The 15945-nt window shown below is 49.1% G+C and overlaps 1 protein-coding gene, 1 long non-coding RNA gene and 1 pseudogene across 2 annotated transcripts in view; 1 reads left to right on the forward strand and 2 right to left on the reverse strand.

Moving 5' to 3' along the window:
* Positions 1 to 15945, reverse strand: part of LOC118630659 (ral guanine nucleotide dissociation stimulator-like) — a 722930-nt gene that overhangs the window by 622894 nt on the left and 84091 nt on the right. The window lies entirely within an intron of this gene.
* LOC118630660 lies at positions 2675 to 3632 on the forward strand (annotated as a pseudogene).
* On the reverse strand, positions 14057 to 15111 carry LOC118630663. The gene is made up of 3 exons (XR_004959675.1): positions 15048 to 15111; positions 14598 to 14701; positions 14057 to 14107 (listed from the first exon to the last, which is right to left on the reverse strand). It is a non-coding gene; the product is annotated as an uncharacterized LOC118630663 (long non-coding RNA).

Consider the following 15945-nt stretch of genomic DNA (forward strand, 5'->3'; position numbering starts at 1 on the left):
ATCCTGTAAAATTAACCCAGCAGGGGGAGACAGACTGGACCTGGAAGACATGCCTCCCTGTCCTCAGGGCCCTGCTTCTGGAAAGGAGGGCATGTGCCCGCACCCCGAAACAGACCCGCACAGTGCACTGCTCCCGGTCTCCACGGGGCGCCACCTGCTGCCTCCTCGGCTCCCCGGGCCTGTGGCTGGCTCCTTAAACTTTCTTTAACTAGAAGTTTTCACCTTTTACCAACCTCTCCCCATTTCTTATCTTTTCTCATTTCTTGATTTGATCATGTAATCAATATTCTTTCTTTTGGGTTTTCAATATGTTTATTCAAGGATTTGGATTTTCTTCTGACCATTGATTTAGTGATAATCCTTATATTGTATGTATTGATTCCATTACTTCCTTTTATGCCTCCTCCAGATATTATTTATTTGTAGTTTTGATTTTATCTTGGGTTCAACTGTTTCTTAAGGATTTTTTATAAATTGGACAGCTACATGCAAAACAAAAATGAAGCTAGACCACCAATTCACACCATACACAAGAATAAACTCAAAATGAATAAAAGACTTAAATGTAACTGGTGAATCCATAAAAATTCTAGAAGAAAATGTAGGCAACAAAATTTCAAACATGACATGCAGCAGAATTTTCACTGATATAATGCCTAAGTCAAGCAAACAAAGGAGAATATTTACTACATGGGACTACATCAAACTAAAGAGCTTCTGCATAGCAAAAGAAACAAGCATCAAAATGGGAAGGGCACCCACTCTAAGGGAGAACATAGTTGCCAACAACATATCAGATAGGGGATTAATTTCCAAAATATATACAGTACTCATACAACTCAACAAAAGAAAGACAAATCCAATTAAAAATGGGCAGAGGATCTAAATAGCCACCTCTCCAAACAGGACACACAAATGGCCAAGAGCCATGTGAAAAAATGCTTAACATCACTAATCGTTACAGAGATGCAAATTAAAACATATATGAGGTATCACTTCACACCTGTCAGAATGGTCGCCATCAACAAATCATCAAACAAGTTCTGACAAGGGTGTGGAGAACAGGGGACTCCAGTACATGGCTGGTGGGAATGCAGACTGGGGCCACCGTTATAGAAAATAAGATGGTGATTCCTCAGAAACATGAAAAATTGATCTGCCATTTAATCCAGTCACCTCACTCCTAGGAATATATTCTAAGAAGCCTGAAATACAAGTTGGAATGAATATATGTACTTCTATATTTATAGCAGCACTATTTACAATCACTAAGATCTAGAAACAGCCCAAGTATCCATCCAAAGATGACTGAATTAAAAAAGCAGTGGTATATATACCCAATGGAATACTATGCAGCTGTAAGAAAGAAAGATCTATCATCCTCTGAGATGACATGAAGGGACCTGGAGAACGTTATGCTAAGTGAAGTAAGCCAATCAGAGAAAGACAAATATCACATGATCTCACTTATCTGTGGAATATAATGACAAAATAAGCTGATGAACAAAACAGATCCAGAGACATAAAAGTAAGGTACAGACTGACAAACCTTAGAGGAGTTAGGTGGGGGAAGGTAGAGAGAAACAAAAGGACTTATGTGCACACATGCATAACACATGGACAGAGACAACCATGCTTCGGGGGAGGGGGGCAGATCTGGAGGAGGCTGTCTAGGGAGAAAGCATCTGTAACAAAAGTAAATTTTAAAAAAGATTAAAAAATAAATAAATAAAATATTGGGAATTATTTATAAAAATTATTTTCTTAAATTGGATTGTGATGATACATTATTGTCTGAATAATATTTATTTACTAATATTCCTTTGAAAGAATCAATATTATTCTTTTAGAATTTGTTGAATTTCTAGGTTATATATTCTCTATGAGGGGTAAATGTTTCATGGGTACATGGAAAAGGTGTACATATCAGTTTATATGTTTTATTTACTAGTTAGATATGCTTTTCTACAGCCTGCAAATAGTTTGCCTGTGAGAGTGTTCATCTTGCTCTCCCCTGCTTCTTGAATCCACTCAGGATCCCAGAAGGTAATGGTGCCACACTACCCACCCCCCTCCACTATTGCAAAGAGGGCTTTGGGTTTATTCCCTAGTGAAAGCTCTTTCTGTGGAGAGTTTTCCTTGTCCAGCTGTTTCTCCAGTCATGACTTTCTCCCTCTCTGCCGCTCTCCTATTTGATCTCCACTATTCTCGAAGTCCTCTGATTTAGTTTGTACATTCCAGTTTTGGATATTTACTAGTTTCTCTGAAGGAAGAATCTGTATTTTTATTCTTCTTTTGTGTGTCTTGGGAAGAGAAGAGTTTTGAGAAAGTAAAGTTCCAGATGTATCTGCTATGTTAAATCAGATACACACTTTCTACTTGTTTATTTTTACCAAGGGTTTTGCCCATGATGATCTCTACAAAGAGATTCTTTCAGCTAAGATAAGAAGGGACGTCCAGAGTGGTCATGTCACCTGTCCCTCTATCTGAGAATAAAAAATGCTATTGAGGTAAATGCAGTGAGAGTTAACAAGTGTGGTGTGTCCTCGGGAGTGGGAAAGTCCTTTCTGGGATGGAGGGGACTTAGTAAAGGGTTGGGCACATAGAAAGGAGTCTACTTTTTTCTTTTTGAATAAATATGTTGAGAGGAGTGATTATCCCCTTGGATGTTTCCCTGCAGGAGCTGATGCAGCCAAAATCTGGGGCCAATGATACAATCGTCACTGAGGTCATATTGCTGGGCCTGGTGGAGACACCAGAGATGTGGCCACTTATCTCTGTGCTCTTCCTGTTTGCCTACCTGGTCACAGTCGGGGGCAACCTCAGCATCCTGGCAGCCATCCTGGTGGAGCGCAAACTCCACACCTGATGTACTTCTTCCTGGGGAACCTATCAGTTCTAGATGTTGGGTGTGTCACTGTCACTGTCACTGTCCCTGCAATACTGGGTCACCTGCTGTCCCACAAGCATACAATTTCCTGTGATGCCTGCCTCTCCCAACTCTTCTTGTACATTCTGGTTGAAAGGACTGCTTCCTGTGGACAGCCATGGCCTATGACCGGTTCCTGGCCATCTGCCGGCCCCTCACCTGCAGCGTCTGCATGAGCCAGATGGTCCAGTACACATTGGTGGCTGTGTCCTGGGCCTGTTCCCTCACCAATGCATGACCCACACTATTGCCCTAACTACACTCAACTTCTGTGGCCCGAATGAGGTCACAGTCACGTCTACTGTGACCTCCCACAGCTCTCCCAGCTCTCTTGCTCCAGCACCCACCTCGATGAACTGCTGCTCTCTGCTATGGGTGTGCTAACGGCAGGTGCACCTGTGGTTCTCACCATCCCCTCCTACATCTGTGTGGCCGCTGCAGGGCTACAAATCCGCTCAGCGAAGGGCAGGAGGAGAGCCTTCTCTGCATGTGGCTGCGTCTCACTGTGGTTTGCCTCTTCTGTGGAACCGGTGTCTTCACCTACATGCATCTGGGTTCAGAGGGGGCTTCGGACAAGGATAAAGGGGTTGGGGTTTTCACAGTAATCAACCCCATGCTGAACCCACTTATCCACAGCCTTAGAAACCCTGATGCTCAGAGTGCCCCACGGCAGGTCCTTGTGGGGAGGCGGTTGGTGACCTGAGGGGTCATAAGTTCTCTTCTCTCCTTCAATTTTTGGGTTGAGGAAAATTTCCCATGAAGGCAGCAAACTGGAGAGATTGTTATGATACTCTTCTAGATATAGAAATTATTATAGATACTGATGTTGGAAAACTTTTGTGTTGCGTTTTTCCTGCAAAGAATCCCTACATAATTATTTCATTTATTCATACAATAAATATTGATTGAATTGCTTCTATATTCCCAACACTGTTCTGGGGCACTGGTGAATAAAATAGACAAATGTCTTTGCACTCGTGCAACTCACATTCTAATGAAGGGACCCAAAATAAATGAAACAAATTAGCATTATATATGATGTAAAACACATACTGGAACATACTAAGTTAAATTAGAGCAGCCTGAGAGTGAGAGAAAGAGAGCAGTTAGCTTCTTACTAGCTGGGAGCCAGCTCACAAGAGACTGCTCACATTTCTGAGTGCTGTGGGGATGTGGAAGGAACTTCCAGGGGGCTATTTCCAGGATGACCTAAGAGAGACAGAACAACCCTTCTCTGCTGGAAGGTGAACCAGCGCCATTGGCTAAAGAAGCACAAGGTTGCTTTGCCTTCCTAGTGCACTGAGAGCTTCCTCTCCTTTCTGAATCCAAACAGGCAAATAGACCCAACAAAACAAAAGTAACAGCTTCTGTCCCTCCTGGGGAGAGAGCAGGCTGCATTTGGAGAGGTTGTTATTGAGAAATGTATCAATGCTCCCAACAATAGCAACATTTGGCTCAGCAAGTCCACCTCCTCAGTTTCGCCTAAGAAAACAAGCAGGTCAGAGAAGGAAGACATTTACTGGCAGTTATAAACAGTGGGGAAAAACTGTAAGCAAGTAAATATTAAATAATGGGAAGTGTTTTCAGTGAATTCTAATTACTAAGTTGCACACTGAAATACTGCATAGGCATTAAGCAATAATATAGCTCAATATTGACTAACATAGATGTTATGTAAAATATAATTTCCAAAACAATAAAATTCATTCTGAAACATACATTATTTAGTAGATATCAAAGTTTTTAATTTAAATACAGGTAATTATTTTTGGCTTATTTTTACTGTAATATTTCTACAATAATGCACATTGTTGGTTTAGAAACAATAAAAATTAGAAATAGAAAACATTCAATGGTATTTTATTGTCTACAGAACATATTCCAAGCTCTTCAACAAGGCATGGGTGGCCCACCCCCAGCACGTCCTCTTCAGCTGCAGGACATGCTGCTGCTTGGCCACAGTGACACTCAGCTGGGACAGTCCCTGCACACCTCAGGCTGTTTTCTGTCTCATTGCCTTTGTCCAGCTGTTTCTGCTTACTGACAACTGCACTGAGTCTGGGACAGGCCCTCTGCCAAAATTTTATATTAATCTTCAATCAAAAATATTTCATCATTGATTTTTAGAGAGAGTGGAATGGAGGAAGGGAGATAGAAAAATATTGATGGGAGAAAGACACATTGATTGCTTGCTTCCCGCATGAGACCTACTGGGTCAGGGATCACACCCGTAACCCTTTCGTCCAAGGGCCAGTGCTCCAAGTGCTGAGCCAAACTGGCCAGGGTGGCTATTGCATTTTTGATTAGATGCTTTTTCAGTGCCTATCACTTGTTATTAACTTTTATAAATATGTTTATTTTTATTTTAGCATTTTAATTCTTAGGTTTAATTTTCTAGAAAAAGTGCAGCATCTGAGAAATTTTTTTTTCTTATTGATTTTAGAGAGAGAGGGAAAGAGAGATAGAAACACTGATGAGAGAGAACATCGATTGGCCGCCTCCTGCACGCTCTCCCCTGGGGATCAGGCCCACAACCTAGGCATGTGCCCTGACTGGGAATCGAACTGCTGACCTCTTGGTGCATGGGCTGATGCTCAACCACTGAGCCACACCACACGAGCAGAAATTTTTTTTTATTAACTTACTTTATATATAAGTGTGGTTGATATTCAATATTATATTTGTTATATTAATTTCAGGTGTACAATATAGTAATTTGACAATTTTATACTTACAATGTGACCATCCCACTAATCTTAGAATCATCTGTCACCATGCTAACTTATCACAATATTACTGACTATATTTCCCTTTCCCTTTTTTACCCAGCCCCCAGTCCCTCTTTTTCTGGTAACCATTTGTTTGGTCTCTGTTTCTATGAGTCTGTTTTTGTTTTGTTTTGTATTGTCTTTAGATTCCACACATAAGTGAAACCATATAGTATTTGTCTTTCTCTGCCTGACTTATGTCACTGAGCTTAATACCTTCTAGGTCCACCCACGTTGTTGCAAATGGCAATATGTCATTCTTTTTATGGTTGGTTAATATCCCATTGTATATAGGTACCCACCTTCTTCATCCATTCATCTTTGATAGACACCTCGGTACTTCCACACCTCGGCTATTGTACGTAAGGCTACCATTGCACTGGCCTGCTCCTGTCACTCTGTCCTGATTCCATAAACAAAAGGCAACTATGAAGCTTCCAGAGGCAACCTGAGGAAGTTCCAGCTGGCCTGGTGCTCCTCTAAATAAATTTGTCCTCTAAGGGAATTTGTTAGTTTCTAGAACTTAGATAATAGAATGAACAGCAGGATAGATGTGTGCTGACCCAGTTCACCCAGTTCCCTTTCACCTCAGCTCCCTCCCACCTCCCTTCCCTCCTGCGTATCGCTAACTGCCTCCGCTTCTGTCCTTGCTTGCTCTTCCCCAAGGCCAACAGGAAATGCCAGCTGCAGAGGTTTGTAACAAACCCCCTATAAAATAAAAAATCAGCTGAAAGTCGGGGCTGATCTCTGAGAACTGGGGGTCAGTCACCGGCCGGCTTTGCTCTCTATTTGGCTTTCATTTGGCTCTGGTGGTCTCTCGGTTCTCTCACCACAACACGGGGCACCAGCCAAAGGTGAGGGCCCCCCAGCTTAGAGGAGCGAGCGCCCTCTGCACCCCGGGGCGAGGCAGAGCGGGGACGCTGGTGGAGGGGTGAACCCTAAGGAAAGCACAGAGCAGGAGTGCAAAGAGGAGATCCTGGGCCCAGGGCCAAGGGGGCAGCAGGAAAGTTAATCAAGAAATCTAAGCCACGCCCTGGCCCCTGTGGCTCAGTTGGTTGGAGCATCAGCCCTACAACAAGGGTCGGGTTTCTGTTCCCTGTGAGGACACTCGCCCAATTTGCAGCCATGGCTCAGGGATGCATATGGTGGCAATGGGTCCATGTTTTGGTCTCACGTTAACGTTTTTCTCTCTTCCTTCCCCTCTCTCTAAAATCAATACAAATATATACTCAGGTGAGAGTTTTAAAAAAAACATAAGCCACATATACTGAATCGCAACAATAATGGGCACTCCTATGCATATTTTCTTAAAGATAACATTTTTGGAGGAATGTGTTTTAAAGTAATACTTGGACAACATGAGCCACATCATGTCATTCCTCTGCTCCCAACTCTCAGAACCCCACCTTCTCATGGATGAGAGCCTGTGGCCCATGGGGTCCTGCATGACCTGGGCTCATTCTCTCTGGCCTCACCTCCTCACTCCACTTCTGTTTATGCTGGTTTCTTGTCAAGCAGTCTTTGACCCCAGGCTGCCTGGCCTCTTCAGGTCGAGGTGACTGTAAGGAGACACCCAGCCTGAATGCACTCAGACAATCTCTACACTGACAGCGAAAGCCAAATCAGCCTGGAGTCAGCTCCTTTGTCCCCCTCCCACAGGAAGGCACCAGACTACGGGGCCAGATGAACAGACGCAGCAATGGGTCGGCTGCTGCTGAGCAGCCTATTCGAGACTACAAGCAGTTTCACGTGCACTGAGCCTGCAGCTGTGTCCTTGGGGGTGAGGAGGAGGCATGGAGGGAAGGAGACAGACAGGCCTGTGCCCAACTGAAACATGGAGCAGGAAGAAAAACAGCTTTGCAGCATCTCCCCCAGGACAGGGACATGAAGGCCCCTCCCTACAGCTGCTCACCAGGCACATCTCCCTGGAATCCCGGGCAGTCTGCGCAGTCGTGGGGAAGCCTGCAGTCAAGCCTGGCCTACAGCCTGTGCGGAGAGGGGCTGGGTCCCCAGGCACTTCAGCAGAGCCCGCTCTACAGTTCCCTCCCCATTGCTAGTGTGCACCGGGCCAGCTCCACCTCAGGGCTTCGCACCAATCGTCCCTCTGCCTGGAGTGCTTCTCCCCCAGACCCACACCCTCTTGTTAACTCTTCTCCTTCAAGTCTTTGCTCAAATCTCACCTGTATAAAACTGCCTTGTATAAAACTGGACTGATATCCATTGCTGTGAAACATACCACCCCAGACATAGTGGGGGCAAAACACCATCAAAACCTTGATGGATTCTGTGGGTCAGAGATGTGCACAGGGCTCACGGGCAATGGTTTGTCTTTGCTCTTCCCTCTCTGCTGGCATCTCAGGCTCAATGGCCAGAAACTAGAATCATCTGAAACGGGTGAGCTACCTACGGCCTGCGGGCCCATCACCTGTCTGTGCAAATAAGATTGAGGGGAGCACAGCTGTTCCTGCGCATGTCATCAATAGCTGCTTCTGTGCTGTGACAGCAGAGTTGAGTAGTTGTGACCGAGCTCATATGCCCTGCAAAGCCCCACGGTCTGGACCCTCCAGAAAATGTGGGCCAACCCCTGATCTAGAGGCTTCTTCCCTCAGGTCGCTGGCATTTCTGCTGGGATGATGTGGGGACTGGGGTGGCAGAGCAGAGCACCTCCGTGAGGCTTCATCACGGTGCTGACATGCACCTGGACGTCTTGCGTGGCAGCTCCCGGCGCCAAGAGCAAGCGTTCATTCTAGTGCCCAGTGTGGAAGCTGTATGGCCTTTCATGACCCAGCTGCCGGTCACCTAGCTCCACTGTACCCTCCCCTCATGGTGGAAGCAGTCACCAACCACCCTCCTCACAGGGAGGAGCCAGAGCCCCTACCTCTTGAGATGGATATGCCAAAGAGTTTGTGGCTATATTTTGAAACTTCCACAAACATCAAAACTTAGCTAACACGTGCAATATCCACTCCACTGTATTAATTTCTTAATTGACATACATCTAAATGGCATTGTAATTTAATATCCCAATTATTCATGGGATCAAAATATGTGAAGAAAAATGTGAGAAAACAAAAACAAATAAAATATCAGATCCCTTGTTATACAACTATTTCATACTTGCAGGGACTCCAGCCCCGAAAGGCTACATTTGTTCAACTTCAGCAGGGCAATGCTGACTTGGAGCCCACACTGGGAGGCCTGCCATGTCTCCAAGATCTGCTGAGACTCTGTGTGATACTGTTCACTCTTAACAGAAAGAGGGACTGTGCAGGGCCTGCAGAGCCGCAGTCATCCAGGGGCTCAGGAAGGTGATGCCCACTGATTCACGTGCAGAAGGGCTTGTGCCCCAAATCAAGTGCATTGTTATCACAATCCATCATGTTGCTGACCAGTGTAAGGACTTCAGCCTTCCCATTGCAGGCCCCAGGAGCACAGGTGCAATGTATAAAGACTGTCCTCAATGACCTTGTGTTAAACCCCATTTTAACCCTTTGTCCCCCTGCCATCCCACACGTTTTGCCTCTTCCAGCCTTGTCCCTAGCTGTAGCTTGTAATGTGCTTTCCTCTCCTGCCTCCAGTCTGCCACATGGACCCCCACTTCAGAGCTGGCCTCATCCTATCCACTTGGACACAGTGCAGACTGCACAATATTCACACACCTGGCTTGGCCCCAGGATACTCTGGGAAGGACAGTGTCCTGAGAAATTGCCTCATCCAAGTTTCGGGCCAGAGGACCATGCGTTCCCTACCATTCCACAGACACTGACTGAGCATGTGTTAGATTCCAAGTCTAAGGCCAGCACCTGGGACATATCACTGAACCAATGCATGGTACCTCCATCAGGGACCCTGGTGCCAGTCGAAGCCTGGACCACTTTGGCTCTCAGCCACCCAGGAACCATTGCACGGCCCTCCAGTCATAGCACCTGCTGTTCTTCTGCTGAACCGTGACTCCCACACCCACATGCCCTCCTGCCCCAGAGCCTGGAGGTAGGCATCTCCTTGCTGCCTAAGACCATTCTCCATCTCTTCTTGCCAATTCTTTGAATCTTTTGTTCTCACACTGTACCAGCCCTGCTTGCTGCAGTCATCCACAAACCCCGAGGTCTCTCGTTCTTTGATGATTTCAGTACTTGCATCACCAGCACCCCCTTCACACTATCTTTGTCATAGTTCTTGCTTCAGTACCATACAACGACCTTTCTACAGATTCTAAGCCCCTTGACCTCTTATCCTCCATGCACTGCACGAGCAACATGATGGAAATAGAAGTGCCAAGTTCTTACAGTGAGCTGGGGACTGGGATGGTGCTTATAGGAGTCAACGCAAATGCCCCACATCTCAAGGGAAGCACCAGCAATTGTAGTTTCCTGGGCGATGTCGATGGTGCCTGGAAGAGACCCCATGTGGTGAGCTGGGCCACATACTGGGAGGACAGGTGGGTGGCTCTGTTGTAGGTCAGGTCGCCCATTTTGAACATGGAATTAACACCATGTGCGCTGCACTTGGATAACTAAGGGTCAGTTAAGCAGGAATACATGCTGCCTACAGTTTGTTACAGGAAGAGGATATAATAAAGCAACAGAGTAAAGTAAGAATATGCACCCCAATTAAAGATTATTTCATGGTAAGGGGTCCAGAGAGGCCAGAGGCTGGGTCCTTTGTCCTCATTTCTGTAAAGAATGAGGCTGGCTACACTTTCTCAGATCAGGAGCCACCGAGAACACTTCCAAGTCACAGGCCAGAATGGGGGCCCAGTTGGGGATGTTTATACTTTGCTGGTCATCTGTGCATAGTCCCAAAGCAGCCTCAACTATCACCTCGATCCCACACACCTTCACATCATCCTATCTACAACATTACCTTGTGCCCATTTGTCTCTTTGTCTGTTTTTCCTTTGTTCAGAGCACCCAGCAAGTCCCGGCTTGTTATGTATGTGCAGGCTGCTTTGACTCTTTTATGCAAGCCTGCCCTTGTTACCAACTCTTTGGGTGGACCACTGCGCTTTGAGAGCCTGGCCTCTAGGAGGCGCTCAATACATACCTGTTAGAGGAGCCAGTGAATGAATTCCTCTGAACCCAATCTACAAATTTGAGGAGATCCCAATCAAAATTCCAAAGGAATTTGATCAAATTATTCAAAACACATAGATACTAAAATTTAGAATGTGCGTATTTTTGGAAACAAATTTTATTTTCAGGAAATAATTAAAAAATAAATAAATGTGCAGAGGTACTGTAGAATGATGATCATCTCAGAATTATTCAAAAAGGAGAAAACAAAATAATTTTAAATTTATTAATTAGACTAAATTATTTAATATATGACATAGCAGGACAAAAGGTACTACAAGATATTATCTTTCAGAAATATTTTAATATTAGAAGTACAATATACTATCAAATAGAAATAGAACATAAAATGATGACAAATATGGATAAGTGTATATTTACACCTATCACTAGCATATCTGAAAAGGTATATATGTATTATTTCCAATGGAATATGTGGATGATCACACTACATAAACCTTTCTCATTTCTAGCTAAAACCATGAATTACTTTATAGTAAAAAATCTACTTTTATTTTGCAAAAGGAAAATAGAATCTGGTCCAATTTCCTTATTGTAAAATTGAGGAAATTGTTCTCAAGATAAAAACTGTGTGTGTGTGTGTGTGTGTGTGTGTGTGTGTGCTACTCTTAGAAAGAATAGTTTGTATTGTCCTTATTTAATAAAAATTTACCTAAAACCTAAGAGTTTCCATGACAGGAAATTTTTGTATCCAAATATGTTCTCCATGAGGGCAAATCCATGAAAGTGAGCTCATTTTAAGAATCATTCCTCCTCTGCTGTCAATCATTCAATGACTTTCTTTCGTCTCAGAATAAACTTCAGATCCTTCAAAGCAGTTCTTGGCCTGGAGTGCTCTGCAGGCCAACTAGGACCGGGGCTCCAGCTGGCAGGACAGGATGTAACTACAGGACAGAGGGGCACCTGTGAGCTCCCAGGAGCCATCTCTCAGGTGTCTCTCCCAGGGTCGGGTGCCCCAGGGGCTGCTACACAACAAGGGCGGGGGCTGACCTGGGAGCCATGGACACAGGTTCTCTGGCCTGGCCCGCAGGGGAGTCCACCCCGCCCTCACCCGGCTCCTGCCCGGCCTCACCTCTCCTTCTCGCTGAGCCGCTCCAGGGCCCAGAACCAGGCCCCGAATTTCTCCTCGGGCTCTATTTCATACATGTTGGCAGCTTCCTGCAGCAGCACTATCTTCTCCATGACTTTCTGTTCCTGGGGCCAGAGGGAAGGAGAGGGTGCAGACACGGCCGAGCGGGGTGAGCAGTGGCGTGGGGACAGGTCCTGGGTCTTTGCACACATGGGCACCGCCCTTCCCCCTAATTCCATGAGGCCCTACCTGTGCTCAGAGATGGGCTTCGCCAGCCCTTCCTCCAGGCAGTGCTCCTTGATGCCACCCCCCTACCCCAGCCACCACCTGGAGGGTCTCCCTCTGCTGTCATCAAACTCTCCCAGTGAGTGTAAGATGCGGGGTGGAGCCCAGGAGTGTGCTGGGAGGCCCCTCTGATGTTCACTGCCCTGCCCTCCCCTGCCCGCAGGAGGTGCCACAGCTGCTCACCTTCTCCTTTTTCTCCAGGTTGATCTGGTTCCCCTGGAAGGCAGACAGCCCCAGTCCATCAGGAAGGGCCCCTGGCCCTGACAAGCCCCTATGCCCACCCCTTCTCATGATGCAGTACCACCAGGTCCCAGGAGGGGGCAGAAACACAAACAGACAGGACTTGGGGAGCGGCCAAGCTCTGGGCTCCAGAGGAGGGGCACATGGGTCCCTAGAAAGGGCATGAGGCCCATCTCCATGGGGAAGCTGTGCTGAGATCTAGGGGCTCAGTACTGGGCCTCTCTCTCCCCAAATGTCAATCCTGGTCACCCAACCCAGGTCCCAGGTCACTTACCTCCAGATAATCCTCCAATGTAGTGTCCAGCATCTTAAGGTCAGTCAGAAATTTCCCAAGAAAGGGAACACACTAGGCAATCAGGGTGAGGGTGGGATGAGCTCCTGTTCTCAGCTGGCCCCACGGACAATCCCCTGAAAGCTTCCCACCCTCCCCTCCTGTCTCACCCCAGGGACCCCACATGGAGCAGCCCGGGACCCTTAGAGCCTCCCCTCAATGGCCCCTTCCCTCACTGTCCAGGAACTCCTCCTCATCACCTCCAGGGCCTACTGCTGGCCAATCACAGGGCCTGTGGCCCCAGCCCAGCCCCACCCCCACAGGCATGGTGCACCCAGCTCTTCTAGGCCCCCCCTAGGTCCCTGCTAATGGAGGGTTGCAGGCTCTGTGGGAACAGGAGGTGGATGGAGGAGGGAGGCCTCCCTCTCCTGACCTGGAGGCCTCCAGCTGGGAGGGCCGAGCCCCTCTCCTCTGACCCTGGAGCCCAGACAGGCTCACTCACCTTCTTGTGCGGCCTCTTCCGAGTTCCCCGGAGGGTCCGCAGCAGAGTGGCAAACCTGGAGGGCCGCTTCTGCCAGGGTCCGGGACAGGGTCATGAGGCCATGCCTCCTCACCCCGTTTCCCCCACCACCCCTGACCTCAGACCCTGGACAGCTGGCCCAAGTCAGCTGGTACCAGTGCCACTCTGACTCCAGAACCCTCAATTCTGGGTCACTCCCAGCTGCAACGCTCCCTGGGTGTGTGCCCCTGGGCCTGGGGCCTGCCCCTGCCCCTTTCTGACTGACTGACTGACTGGCAGCGAGTGCTCCAGGGCACAGTGGGAAGTCACAGAGGCACAGTGGGAAGTCACAGAGGCACAGTGGGAAGTCACAGAAGGCACACCTCACCTCTCTGTCTCGGGTCCAGCAAGTGGGACCTGAGGCCAAGCAGCCCTGTGTTCCCCTGGCCCACGGGAGTCCCCTGCAGTGCCCATCCCTGGGGCAGGCAGGGTGCGCTCCCCTTGGAGGGGTGGTGAAGACAGAGGAGCAGCAGGGGCCTGGCTTCCAAGGCCAGGCGGGGCTGGTTTGGGAAGAAAGGTGCCCACCTACCCCATTCACCCAACAGCCTGGAAGAAGCTACGTGCCAGTGGGATGGCCCCGCATGGAAGCCAGAGACCCGCTCAATGTGCCAGCCCTGCACCCGTCCCGGAGCCGCCCAGCCAGCATCACTGTGGGCCAGGCCCGGGCCTCCTGCCCTGGAGCTGCCCCCTGCCATGGGCCAAACAGAGCCCTCTTCCTCTTACTCAGGACAGAGGGCAAACATTGCAGAGAATCTTTAAGTGACAAACTATCGAAGCCACATCCAGCCCAGGGCCCCCTCCAGACCTCCAGCCTCCGCTCTACCTCGCTGAGCTGCGCGCTGGCCCTGGAGTTGTCTTCCTTACACAGCGTGTTCAGTGTGGCCGAGCTCCTCCTGAGCCGGGGCAGGAGGGAGACATGTTTACAAAGAATGAGCGAGGGGAGGGGGGTTGTTACAGGCAAAATCTAATTGACAGTTCAGTATTTCAAGGCGCTGGGGTGAGGGTTTCACTGGGTTCCTCCCAGCAGGAAGGTCTCCGTGGCCTGGGCGGGGCTCTCCTGTGGGTCACCTGGGCCCCATTCCCATTTCTATGGGGCAGCTCTGTTTTGACCAGTTTCGGTTTCAACTGGGCCTAGGGTTCTAGTGGTATAAACACTTGAAAATCTCCAATGGGGCTCAATCCAGTCTCTGGCACTTAGGGGAACTGATTCCTGAGGCAGAACTGGCAGCCTGAGGTCCCAGGGAGGCTTAGAGACCCTGCCCAGCAGCCCAGTCCCTGTCCCCAGGGGTGGCTGCCTCCCAAGAGGTTCCAGCTCCTGAGGGGACATTAGAAGGCATATGAGAGACACCCCACCCATCCTCTTCTCGGGAGAGGCCTACCCACCTGGAAACTTTCCCCCACGTCTTCTTCAGACGGTGGACGGACACGCTCTGCAGAGCGGACAGGATGGCGTGCAGGGCGGAAAAGCTCCGTAGGGCTCTGCACTCCTGGGAGGGGAGCGACGGCTGTGAGGTGGCAGCTGGAGCTCTAGCTCAGTCCCCTCCATTGACACCCCTCCTGGGTGGGACAGGTGCTCAGGGTGGGCATGGTGAGCACCCAAAGACCAGCACTCACAGAGAGGAGGATCCTAGCTCAACCCAAGGAAGGAGCCAGGGAGGAAGTGAGCCTCCCACCACCGGGACCTGAGAGTCAAGGTCAGCGGGCCCCTGGCAGAGAGGACCTGGGAACTGTGCTGGGCTCCGGCCTCAGGCCTCAGTCCCGAGAGCTGATAGAGCAGCAGAGGCATTTCTCAAGGCTCCGCATAGGGACTGTGCTGGGCCTCCCATAACATACCTTGGCCACCTTGATCCAGTGCTCCACCACTTTGGCCCTGTCCCGGGCCCTCATGCTAGGGTCCCCAAGACAGGTGGTGATCACACAGGTGGCCACATGATTGAACTGTGTGATGGTGGCACGGACGGTGGGGGCCAGGTGTTCCTTGCCAGGCTTGTCCCTCTGGGACCAGACAAAGTCCAGGCACTGGTGGGGCAGCACCCTCTTAAATAGCTCCTGGGGAGAAAGGGGAGGGTCACCCAACCCTGCCACACCCAGCTCATGTCCCCAACCTTTTGCAGAGGTCACTGGGAAAGACTGAAGCTCAGGAAGCTGAGGATGTGGCCTGAGCCTTGGAGTCCCTGGGATTCAATCTCTGTCCACCAAGGGACCCAGCACTGGATGACCCAGAGCCCAGGACAGGTGGGAAGGGACAGGAGCATCTGCCTCCAGCCCATCCTCACTGACTCCAAATTCCAGGATGCGGCTCAAGTCCACTCACCCCAAGAGGGCATCTTCCGGCATCCTGATTATCCCTCTGGTCCAAATCCCCATTCAGGGCACATGCCCTGTGGCAGCTACAGCCATGGGCTCTATGTTTGTCTCCCTTGTAGGAAAGTACACATCAGGTGCCTAATCAGTGTTTAGGTCGCTGAGTCTCATGGGCACATGGCTGGGAGCCCCAGGGCCCTGGCTGCACGCAGTGAGCTCCCCTCCCACCTACCGGGCCAGGACCCGCCCAGCTTTCTGTCTGATCTGCTTCCTGGAATCTGCAGCCACTCTGAGCAGCTGGTGCTGTGCGTGTCCACCCCCACTGTCCACAGGTGGGCAGCGAGGCTTGGGGGTTGAGAGAGTTACCCAGGACCCACGGGTGGTCGGTGGGAGAGGTGCAATTTCAATCCAGATTATGGTAATTCAG

Source organism: Molossus molossus, unplaced genomic scaffold, assembly GCF_014108415.1.
Source record: "Molossus molossus isolate mMolMol1 unplaced genomic scaffold, mMolMol1.p scaffold_m16_p_15, whole genome shotgun sequence".
In the NCBI taxonomy this organism is placed as follows: domain Eukaryota; kingdom Metazoa; phylum Chordata; class Mammalia; order Chiroptera; family Molossidae; genus Molossus; species Molossus molossus.